Below are 12788 nucleotides of genomic sequence, written 5' to 3' on the forward strand. Positions count from 1 at the left end.
CTTTTCCTCGTACGAACAGTTGGAGCAAAGTAGTATGATGTGAAGTTAGATGTTTCGGCTGTCAAACTTCCCGCAACTATTGAACCTTCCACCTTTGCAAGATTTCTTGCTTTCCCCTTCAAATGTTTCATCTGTCGCTCATACGGATACATCCATCCGTTGTGAACAGGTCCACGAAGCAATGTTTCATACGGTAGGTGGACAACTAGATGCTCCATGACGTCAAACAAGGTTGTTTTGGCTTCTGATGACAACCATAAGATGGGAACATGAACGTTTCCATTGCTCTTGATATGTAACTCACTTCTTGAGCAAATATCAGGTAAGTCTATCCTTGACTTTTTGTTATCTTTTGTCTTCCCAGGGACGTTAAGTAATGTATTCATGATGTTCTCAAAAAATTTCTTCTCAATATGCATGACATCCAGATTGTGGCGTAAGAGAAGATCCTTCCAATAGGGTAGCTCCCAAAATATACTCTTCTTATGCCAATTGTGAGACACACCATATCCATCAGGCATATTTCCAGGAACATGCCAATTTCCTCCAACTTTAACTGTTTCCTGAGCTCCGTAATAATCAATGTCTTCTTCGATCTGCTGGCCGGTGAGATATGGAGGAGGACCGTCTCTGACAATTTTTTTGTGCCGAAACAATGTCTTATTTCTTCTGTACGGATGGGCAAGTGGAAGAAAGCGACGATGACGGTCAAACCAACAACTCTTCCTACCATTCTTCAGTTGAAAAGCATCCGTCGATCCAAGACAATATGGACAAGATAATCTTCCATGTGTTGTCTAGCCAGACAACATCCCATAAGCAGGGAAATCACTTATCGTCCACAGCAGAACTGCTCGTATCGTAAAATTGTTTTTCAAGGAACAATCGTACGTCCTCACCCCTTCTGACCACAATTGCTTTAGCTCTTCTATCAACGGTTGAAGAAAAACATCAAGAGATTGTTTTGGATGCTTCGGCCCAGGGATTAATATGGTCAAAAATAGAAATTCTTGTTCCATGCACATATCCGGCGGTAAATTGTACGGCGTAAGAATGACTGGCCACAAAGAATATTGTCTACCAGACATTCCAAATGGACTAAATCCATCGGTGCATAACCCAAGATAGACATTCCGAATATTTGTAGCAAAATCTGCGTGTACCTTGTTGAAATGTTTCCACGCTCTTGCGTCTGATGGATGTGCAACCTCACCATCTCTCTGGACATGTTCCGCATGCCACCTCATCGATGCAGCAGTCCTCTCAGATTGATATAATCTTTTCAATCTGTCTGTAATTGGTAGGTACCACATCCTTTGGTACGGTACCCTATTCCTCCCACGGCCTTGCGGTTTGAATCGTGGTTTTTTGCAGAATCGACACTCTTCTAACTTGTCATCTTCTTTCCAGTAGATCATGCAGTTGTCGATGCAAACATCAATCATCTCCGAAGGCAACCCAAGACTATAAACCAATTTCTGAATCTCATAATAAGATTCAGCAGACACGTTGTCTTCTGGCAAATACTCTTTAAACAACTCCGCCCATGCATCCATGCAATTCTCAGGTAAATTATGATCCGTTTTAATATTCATCATCCTAGCTGCTAGAGACAATTTAGAGAGACCTTCTCTACAACCAGTGTAGATTGGTTGATTTGCAGCATCTAGCATTTCATAAAACCTTTTTGCATCCAAATTAGGTTCTTCTACATTTCCAGTTCCATCAGCTATTGTTGTAGTTGTTTCTAAAAATGCATCACTAATCATATCTTGAACCCTATCATGATCTACCATCTGCTCATGATCTTGATGATAATTATATTCATTATGCAAATGATTCGGTTCTTCACTATGATGACCATCCTCAAAATTATTATTACTACTACTAGCTTCATTTCCCCCATAACCCTCTCCATGTTGATACCAAATGTAGTACTGTGGTGTAAATCCTCTGTTTACTAAATGCTTCTATACAGTTTCACTACTTGCAAATTTTGAATTCTTGCATTTCCGACAGGGGCAGAACATCTTACCGCTTTCCAGTGTGATTAGTGTACAGCCCGCCTAGTGCATGAATGTCTCTAGCCCGCTCAGAAATGCGTTCGTCACCCTCCCGTCGGAATCTTTGTGCAAATACATCCAACTCCGTAACTCGTAAATACTGCCGCCACCGGCCATTTTTTCTTAGATTTTTTTTTGAAATCTTTTTTCTTTGATTTTTTTCGGATTTTTTTTTTTCGTTTGTGTGTTGTGAGGAAGAGAGTTGTGGGAAATGACATATATATAGAGAAATTTTCGAGTTGGGTAGTTGAAATATAACAACGATTTTACAAGAAATATTTTACATGGATTTTACATGGTTTTAACATAATATTTACAACGACTTTAGGACGAAATTATGTAAGTTAAAGCACAATGAATACACGTTTTCACCTAAATATAACGGTAACATGTTTCGTTGTAATGTCGATGTAATGATTACGACGTATTTCTCGTTCCACGTACATTCGTCGTAAACTTACATGGATTTTACGACGAACACTATTTGTCGTAAATTTACATGGCGTTTACGACAAAAGTTGGATTCCTCGTAACTGCGTTGTAAACACCATGTAAATTTACGACGAAATATTTTCGTCGTAAATCTTCGTTGTTAATATTTCGTCGTAAATCTTCGTTGTTATGGGCACGTTTTCTTGTAGTGTTTTACTATTTTATCATTATTAAAATTATTTGTTTTCATAATATTAAATTTTCTTTTAAATTTTATGTTTTTATGTTTGTGGAACTTAATATGACTATAATTAAAATATCAAAGCAAATCTGAATCTCATTTTAAAATTATTTAAAATAAATTCTAGGTGATTTTATTATAGTTATAAAATATTAATAAAATAGCACTATATACTTTAACGAGGTAAATATATTATATTTTATCATTATTAAAATATTAGATATATCTATAATTCTTGTCATTTCTTTTCCTCGCCACACAAAAATAGAAGAATTCCCAATAAAAGAAGAAAGAGGTCGAGTCCCTCGATCCACCCTTCTAGCCATTCCAGGTTTGGAAAGTAAGGAATAAAAAAGAGCAATGCTCCAAAAAGTAAGGGAACCAAAGGTTGTCGTTCTGCCCGAATATTCCTTTGAAAAAGGAATAAACCCCAAAAAATAAATAAATGACAGGCTAGAAAAACAAAGGGAATGGGGCATGATATGTTCTCTCCTCCCGGCGCCGAAGCTATCGAAAAAACCCCTATACCAGTACTCGATAGAAAATAAATGAAAAACGGAAAAAGCAAGTTTTCCTCGTCTCTTAAAGCAAAGGAAATGATGCAAGCACCCGACACCAAGGCGGTTAGCCGCGCCGGTTCGTGCAGAAAATCTATTAAGTTTATGAACTTAATAACATATCACTATAGACTTTAACGAGGTAGATATATTATATTTTATCATTATTAAAATATTAGATATATCTATAATTAAAATTGAGTTTTAATATTATATTAGTATATCGACTATAAAAATAACAAAACCGATTAGATATAACATATATAAAATCATATGTATAATGAAAGTAATATAATATTATTAATATAAATTATGCATACAAATTATAAATTAATTTAAAATAAAGTAAATAACAATCAACTATTATAGTATATTTATTTTAGAAATATTTGTACCCGTGCATGAGCACGGAAAAATCACCTAGTTATATTATTAGTTATATAATATATTTCGTTATATTATTTTATATACATGATAAAATATTAATCATAACTGTATTAGAAAAATAAAATAAAAAAGGAAACTAAAATTTAAAATGTAAATTGGAATAAACTATTTTCGTTTTTGTAAATATTATTTTCGTTTTATTATATGAATATTTCCTTTTTATTATATATGTTATTTAACAAAATATAAAAAGGAAACTAAAATTTAAATGGAATAAATTATTAAATATTTTTAATAATGACAATTTGAAATAATAGTTTAATTCATTAAGAGTACCTCTGTAAATAACCGTTGTAAGAATTAATGTGAGTACGACACATATGAAACTGGTTTTTCAAATAATATTATAGAGATAAAAAAAACATGATAAAAATACAGAATACTCTAAAAATATCCTATTGAAAATATTACTGACACGTATGAAACTGACATTTTTGAGCAGCAACAAGAAGAAGAAGTAAAATCTAATTTTGAGAAAAGTGTTACTTGTATGATGGGCCATATATAAAACAAGGGCCTAGCCAGGCCGAAGCTGGACTGAGGTAGAGCTCCTCAAAAGCTGAATTAATAACTTGCGAAAGGGACAAATTATATGGTATGATTTTACTCGAACCAAAAGAACGAAAACTACACTACATAACATGAAATATTTACACGTGACAACTAAAAATCAGTTATAGATTTGCCACGTAACGTTACACAAGTAATAAATAACCTAGCTAAGGAAAAAAGCGAATAAATAACCTCTAGGGTTCTTCACGCTTAAGAGCATGAATATTAGAGGATTCCTAGAGTGGAGATCTTAGCGGAATAAAAGAATCTGTCTTTTAACTTTTAACTAAAAAGTTAAGAACCGGTTCTTAAAACTCTTATTTAAGAATAGAAACAGGTTCTTATATTCCGTTAAGAACTCCACTTTAAAAACTCCCCAATAATCATGAGAAAGCAAAAGCTTTACATCCGTCCCTGCTTTCAGACATGAACACAAACACATGAACTCTGATCTTGTCTACGAAGGTACAACAAATATCGATTCCTTCATCTTAGTTATACAGTTCTTTAATTTCAGAAAAAAGAGCTTCCCGTTTGTTTGTTTTACCTTGACTTTGACATAAGAGGAAGATAAAATATTGGAGAGAAGATCCCACATCGGAAATATGAAAGAGACTTGAGTAATATATAAGGGACTTGGGTCAATCCACTAATTGTCAATTGGTTTTAAGTTGGAAGCCCAGGAAACTTATCATGGTATCAGAGCCAGAATCCATCATACCCCCTTCGAAACCATGATGTATTTTTTAGCGATCTCGGCGGAACTGAGCCTTCTATGGGCCATCAGCTAATAGGATGACCAGGCCACTGTCCGGGCCGGATTAATGGGTCAGGGTATCGGAACCTGGCTCTGATACCATGATAAGTTTCCTGGACTTCCAACTTAAAACCAATTGGCAGTTAGTGGATTGGCCCAAGTCCCTTATATATTACTCAAGTCGCTTTCATATTTCCGATGTGGGATCTTCTCTCCAATACCCTCCCTCGAGATAATGGTGCGTATAACCATTAATCTCGCAGAATCCATCATACCTCCTCCGAAATCATGCTTTATTTTCTAGCGATCTCGGCGGAACTGAGCCTTCTATGAACCATTAGCTAATGGGATGATCGAGCCACTGTCCGGGCCGGATTAATGGGTCAGGGTATTGGGCCGGCTCTGATACCATGATAAGTTTTCTGGGCTTCCAACTTAAAACCAATTGACAATTAGTGGATTGACCCAAATCCCTTATATATTACTCAAGTCTCTTTCATATTTCCGATGTAGGATCTTCTCTCCGGTATAAAAAGGTTTGAGATTATGCAGATATTACAAATTTCTTTATTTCTAATTCTGAATCAGGCTTTGAGTTAAGGTGAAATCTCAGAGCCATTGATGATGATGGTTACTGGAGCAGCGAGAGAGTCTCCGGTGGATTGTTACCGGAGCTATATTCCGGTAACATTGATGTCTCATCCCGTGTTACTAGGAACCTCTGCTTCCAAATCTGTAAGAAATTTATACATTATATCTGCTACAGATAATATATATGTGTAAAATGTATTCTTCTTAACTAAATCATTGATTTCTTTAAAACTTCCGTAATTTTTGTATGTATCAAACATTCTAAATTTCGGTAATACAGAATCAGTTTAATACATCCATACACATAATTCTGGAGTATAAATAGTTACAAGAAATCAATTAAAACTTAAACTATGTGTCTCACTCAAAATTGTCTAGCATCTATCGAAGTCATGAATTTCATATCTATTCATACATATATAAAGGGATTAATTAGCTTATATACAATAGAGTGTACCTCTGTTACTTTGCTATCTAGAACCAGGTTCTCTTCTATCAGCAACTTCTCCTGTATGTGTAAGATTCACACGCTCATTAGTTTCTACTTTCTAACAAGTTCTAAAGCTATCGGCAGACATATAAGAAAAATTCCTAGGCGCAATACTGTGATCCATGAGGAGTGGTCAAGTCACATTTGATCAAGATCATTTTTCAACAATTATTTTTTTCTTATTAGGCTTTCATTTAAATGAAGCCAAAACCAGATCAGGGACTCGATCAGACAAAACCAAAAGACATATCTAGAGAGCTAAAACTGGTCTAGTGATATACTGACATGTAGACTCCAAAGTTAAGAGGTTCTTGGAATCAGCATCGCAGAATGGCCGGGGTGGCGAATACAAACCAAAACACTAACCTTTTCTTTACGGGTATTCACAAACTCCATCATTAATTTTGTCTGCAACAAGACATTATATATTGGTGTCAAACTGGAGACATAATATGAAGTCAGGCAAGGTCCAAACTGAAAATACTGTTGAAGAAGTTCAATCACTTCCTAACAGCGTACAGATATACCTTTGTAGCTCTAGTTACGGAAAGAGCAGTCTCGCTCCTCCAGCGAATTTAGAGAATCTACACTTACACCATCTACATTGGCTTCTTCAAGGTTGCTGCATATTCATAAGCGGACAGAAGAGGGGGAAAAAATGATCAGAAGAAGAGGGAAAAAATGGAGTTTTACTGCTAACCTTTGGACTAGTTCAAGTAACTTCTTATGTGGAAGATAATTCCGAGTTTTTTCCTCAAGATCCTGCCCACGGAAAGAAAAAATGGGAAAAGGTTGGAAGTCTTGTGAAGGCTTTGTATAACATGGAACCCTAGACATAAGCTCGTTTGACAAGTTCAAAACATGGAGCTATCTCAGGCTCAACCAGCCTTCTATTCGTTCAAGACACCAGAAACCGACCCGAAGAATATTTGAATGAAGGTCTTAGCTAAGTTACCAAGGTTTGAAGGTCATCAGCTTGTTGTAACTTATAACGATCGATGATCTTGGACACGCTGAACATATAAAAAACAACAGAAAAATGCATATCATTTCAAAACTACGAATTAGAAACAGTTATCAGTAGATGCTTTATAGAGAGATCGAATGACACAGAGAGAAAGAATGCATTTACATGTGTTTGTATATGTTATATTTGTACAGCACTTTGTGTTACATACATATAGTTTTCTTAACCTAATTCTATACGTATGACACAGTTGTAGAACATCAGTTTGTGCTACTAACAAATAGTTAAATTGATCAAATAATTATTTAACTATGCATATATATAGTGTAGAGTATATCGCTTAAAATAAAACACAATAGGTCTGTTTAAAAGAGTTTTTGTATATATCTATCCATCCAATTACTATATTTTTACAATGATCGTCTTAGTTTCACTTTTCATTACAGCATATACATGGGTAATTTTGTTTTACTTACTATGTAAATCTGAAACTCCAAATTTTTTAGTGTTACTTACTTTTCCCTTACAGTAAGAACTTTCTTTTTTGAGAACCAATAATTGTAAGGGAACCAAAAAAATATGGAACCAATAATTATGTTACGAAAAAAAAAATAGAAAGAGAGCCAATAAAACTTCACACAAATCTATTGGGAAGATTATAGAAGAGTAAAGGCTTTCCTCCTAACGACAAAATATAATTGAAACTTATTTTAAATTGAAGTAAAATCTCCAGGTGAAAGTAGTTTCAAATATTTATCTATGAAAAAAAAAAAGAATATTTATCTATGCAAACTCAGAAATCAGAATACAAAACAAACGAGCTTCTCCTATATATAAAATATATATATATTCTCTGCAATGAAATTCAAGTCTCACCTACTACTGAATCTTTCACAGATATAGTCAACCAAATTGGAGAACTGAAAACAAAACCTTTGGTTGAATGGGGACTCCATAAAGGGTTAGACAAGAAAGTGGGTTAAGCATTTCAGGGAAGGTCAGGACTTCAATCCCAATCTTTGTCCGTGATCTATTGCAAGAACTCAATAATATAAGTTGCACTTTATTTTTAAGTTATTAGAGAAGTATTAAGTTGAGATAATCAAAAAGAAGAAAGACATGAAATTAGCAAGGCGCCTAAGAAATCTCTAGTAAAAAACACTTTGTATAGTGCGATAAGTTTAGGTATCAAATGGTTTGTAGTCTAGTGGTTTCACCCGTTTCCGTGAAGAAATGCAAAATCTCGTCATCAATCAAGACATATATGTTTTGTATAGTGTCATATGCACACAAAGATGACGGTTAAAAGGGTGAAAACGATTTCCAGCTAGACCAATGCTAAGAATCAGTAAATCACCACAACCAAACCATCAAAACCAAGTATAAACCTAAAATCAGGTCAAAAAAAAAAAACCAAGTATAAACAATACTTAATCAATAAATCAATCAAAGAGAAATTACAAAACAAGCAATCTACAATACAATTTGGATAATGATTTAACAATGGCATCTGATTCTAAACCAAAGATTCTTGCTATTTGGTTATAATTTATAAACCAAGTCTCAAAAAAAAAAGAGGTAAAAATTCTCAAAATTTTAACAATGTATATTGTTTCTTACAAAAAAAAAAAGGAAGTTCACTAAAATTACGAAAATTGATTATGTTATTACTAGAATGATTCATATTTTTAAAAAATTATTAGAATATTTTTCTGGTCGAAATTGCCCTTGTCCATAGTTATAACAAAAAAAACATTACCAAAGTACCTTTAACATTTGATCGACGGCAGATTTATTTTCAAAAAAATAAATCTATCGAATAATAAATCTGTATAGGAAAATAAATCTATTGTTAAAGTGGTGTCAGACTTTCTTAGAAACGTTAGATTTGTTTCTACGGCAGAGTTATTTGTCCGATTTGAATAGAAAATAGACTTTTCAAAATATGTATGTCGAATGAGGTAGCAGATTTGTTATAAATGGTAGATTTTTGTGGTCAATTTATTTTCTTATGTACAGACTTATTTGTTATGTTCGACTTATTTTTTTACGGCAGAGTTTTATATCCGATTTAAAATTGTTGGTAGATTTTTTGTTTATGTGGTGACAGATTTTTTAATTTATGTTACGGTAGATTTATTGACAGAAATTTGGGTTTGTGTAAACCGAACTTAATTTAATGTTGAATTTTGACCTGTTGTATATTAATTTTAAATCTGGTTTATTTTAAGGATAATTAAGATCCAGAATTAGGTAAATTTTTGGTACTTGTCTTCTTTTCTTTCATTTGTTTTTCTTCCTTATCAAGTTGTTATTTTTCATGGTGGTTTAATCACTTGTTGTAATCTTTCTGCTTGGAGAAACATGGATCACAAACAATATAAAAACATATTCAATGGATCTGCATCCATTCTTACAATACGAAATTATTATTACAAGTGGTGAGAGATGAAAAACATCAGTTTTCTTTATTCTAAGTTAAAAACTACAAAGAATTAATAATTTTTCTTTCTCGTATTATCCCTTCCACTCACAATGATGGAAATCACAATGCATCACAATGCATCGCAGCTGAGCCAAAAACCTTGCATTTGTTTTCTTTGCTAGTGTAAAAGAGAAATGAAAATGTGATCTATTACTACCCCACTGTGTGCTCAAAAGAGGATGTGGATGACATCAACAATTTAAAATGTTTACAATGCCAATAAACTTTTAGGGAACAACAAGTTATTTGATTTCTTTCGTTCATTCCAAGATGCTAAAATTTCAGTGTTACAAGCCCCACAACTACAATAGAGAAAAAACTCAAATCAGTCAATCCCCATCTCAGCACTCTTGATCATTTCCCGTCTTGAGCATGTTTCAGTCTCTTTCTCTTGTCTTATCTTGAGTCAGTTTCACCCACACGAGAAAAATTGAGAATTTGATCCTATGTGTCTTAACCTTGGCCTCATAATCCAAATCTGATTTTCTATTCTTTCTTGGTTATAGTCGGCATAAGTCACTAAAGGAGAGCATGATACACCAGCTCTTCCGCTGGCTACACCGGAAAACAATACATCTTCATCTTCTTGATCGTTTAAATAACTCTTGTTGTGAATTGATGTTTTCTCAACTTCGTATAAGCGCGGAGGATATATTCTAATGGCAGGAGATGAAGCCAACCTGCAATAAACAATGAACACAATCAGCTACGGTCAGTACAAAGTGTCAATAGTCATTGCTGATTGCTGTCTTATATAGAAACAAAGGTTTTTCAATAAACAACAAACCCAATACCGTATTGCTAATCTATGAATTCAATGCTTAGTCTACTTTACAAATAAACAGTTTTTGGATTTCAACTTCAGAGGAAAAAGAGATTTGTGAAATAGGGTTTTCAAAATTAAAAATGCAATCAATCAAATAATGTTAACAACAACGAACATCAAACATGATTAGGATGAATTTATGACTTACGGCTTCAAGTTTCTGGGAGTTGAATGAGGTGGTGACTTAAATCGGTGGTGTAGGGTTAGGGTTCGTGAACGACAACAAATAGGAAGACCAGATGGGATTGGGGTGTCAGGAATTGAATATGGCCGTGACCTTCGAAGGTGGTGATGGAGAAGGAGGTCTCGGAGATCGGAGATGGAAGTGTCGGAGAAAAAGTTTCCTTTGGCGTCTCCCTTGCGGCTGTGAAAGAGAAAGAGAAGTCGACTTTCTATTTTTTTTTGCTTTTACACAATTAAAAATTTATTCCTATTAATAAAATATAATGGCAAAACTGTGAATAATGGGGTTTAGACTGGTTTTTTTGGTATTTTTGTTTCCCTTACGAGTTATTCTAGTAAACACAAAATTATAAGAGTTATTCTAGTCATTACATATATAATTTGAGTCATTTTGAATAATTTCTCAAAAAAAAAATGAAACAACAGATGAAGTAGCGAGCGATACAAAGATTACTTTTTTTTTTTGAGCCAAACGATACAAAGATTACTTAAAAATCCATTAAATAACACTGAACGTATCAGCACGTGTAAATTTTTTTCTAGAATCACATGCAATATTAAAATATAATTCGTACAATTAATAGGGAAAATAAAAATCATTATTACAAAATGGCAAAAAATATGAACACCAAGAACAAATAAATCTTGGCCACCACATTCTTTAATCTTAAATTAGGTTTGAGCTTACGCACCGGCTACGTCAGCAACAAAGCAAAGAGAGGATCTCAGTTGATTTGAACGAAAAGAAAAGCCCTAGATTTCGAGTGACTATATAGGGAAAGTAACCAAACAAAAAGAGTAAGAACTAAGAAGAAAGCTAGAGTGGGACTTAATTAGAAGAGAGAAGTAGGTTACTTGTCGCCGGAGGATGAGTTGTAGAGTTTTCCTGTGGCGGAGACGACGAGAACAGCGACGGAAGATTCACAGAGAACAGAAAGCTGTCTAGCTTTCTCAATGAGACCATTGCGTCGTTTGCAGAAAGTGACTTGTCGACTGCTCTTGTTCTCGATCCGCTGGATCTCCACTTTTTTTCTTCCCATGGCTTCTTCCTCCGACAAGACTGTATGCCCTGATTAGAGTTTGATGTCCGGACACCTCTCAATGTTTTTGCTTCTTTTTTATTCGATTCTATCTATTTTTCTTGCCTTTTTCTTTTTGGTTTTTGCTACAAATGATATGTCCAAGACAGTTTTTTTTTTCTAAACGAGAGAGAGAGTGAGAAAATAAAATGAAAAGAGAAACAGATGTTTTTTGAGGAAGAGAAAGAGACACGTATGCATATTATGTTTTTACCACAGCGAACGCCTTGGACTTTTAATCCAACCGGTTGGACCGGTACCGCTCCGCTTGTTTGAAAACATTTTTAATTTTGATTTTTGAGCTTTTCTATTAATTTAAAATTCTGTGACTTTTATTAATTTAGAAAAAATAATTCCACTGATGATATCTATTGCCTTCTGACAGCCACTTTCCATAATAACTTGTCTATGTCCCAAACTCCGGCAGTGTTATAAAGCCATCGATATAGTTTGTAGTTCACATTCGAAAGCATCATTACTTAGAGCATGGTTATTGTAGGTCTTTTAGGTTGAGTCTTTTAACGTAATATAAGATACAGTTTCTTATCTTTTAACTAAAAAAACTAAGAGACGTCTCTTAAATAAGAGATATAAGAGACATTTCTTAGCCTTTTTAGTTAAAAGCAAAAAGACCGTATCTTATATTACGCTAAGAGACATAACCTAAGAGACCTGTAATAAACATGCTCTTACCCTCCCCTTTGCTTGAGCCGATCCTTTATAAGCCCCATTAGCCTCCCTGATAACCCAACCAGCCGTATTTTGATTCTGTAGAGGATTATAAACTCCATCCGTATTACACTTAACCAACCCAAAAATAGGTATTTGCCAATGTAGACGCTCAGGAATTTGATGACTCTGTCTTCGTCCTGTATGAGACTCTTCAACTTTACTATCCAATTGTTTTCATTCCTTTGCATCCTCTCTTACATATCTCAACAATCTACTCCAGCTAATTTCCTTTTGTTGAAATATTAAGATGTTTCTACTCTTCCATAGTCTCCATAGCAACCAGAAGGGCAAATCATGCATGTGTGATGATAATCTAATTGATAATGAACATTGCAAACATGCTTCAATCTTCTCTTCTACAGTTGAGCTCGGACTGTTGATGATGA

The 12788-nt window shown here is 34.2% G+C and overlaps 1 pseudogene; it reads right to left on the reverse strand.

The window, feature by feature from the left end:
* Positions 1–5648: 5648 nt before the first annotated feature.
* Positions 5649–11770, reverse strand: LOC106334927 (annotated as a pseudogene).
* Positions 11771–12788: the final 1018 nt, after the last annotated feature.

This window comes from Brassica oleracea, chromosome C3 (genome assembly GCF_000695525.1).
Source record: "Brassica oleracea var. oleracea cultivar TO1000 chromosome C3, BOL, whole genome shotgun sequence".
NCBI lineage: Eukaryota > Viridiplantae > Streptophyta > Magnoliopsida > Brassicales > Brassicaceae > Brassica > Brassica oleracea.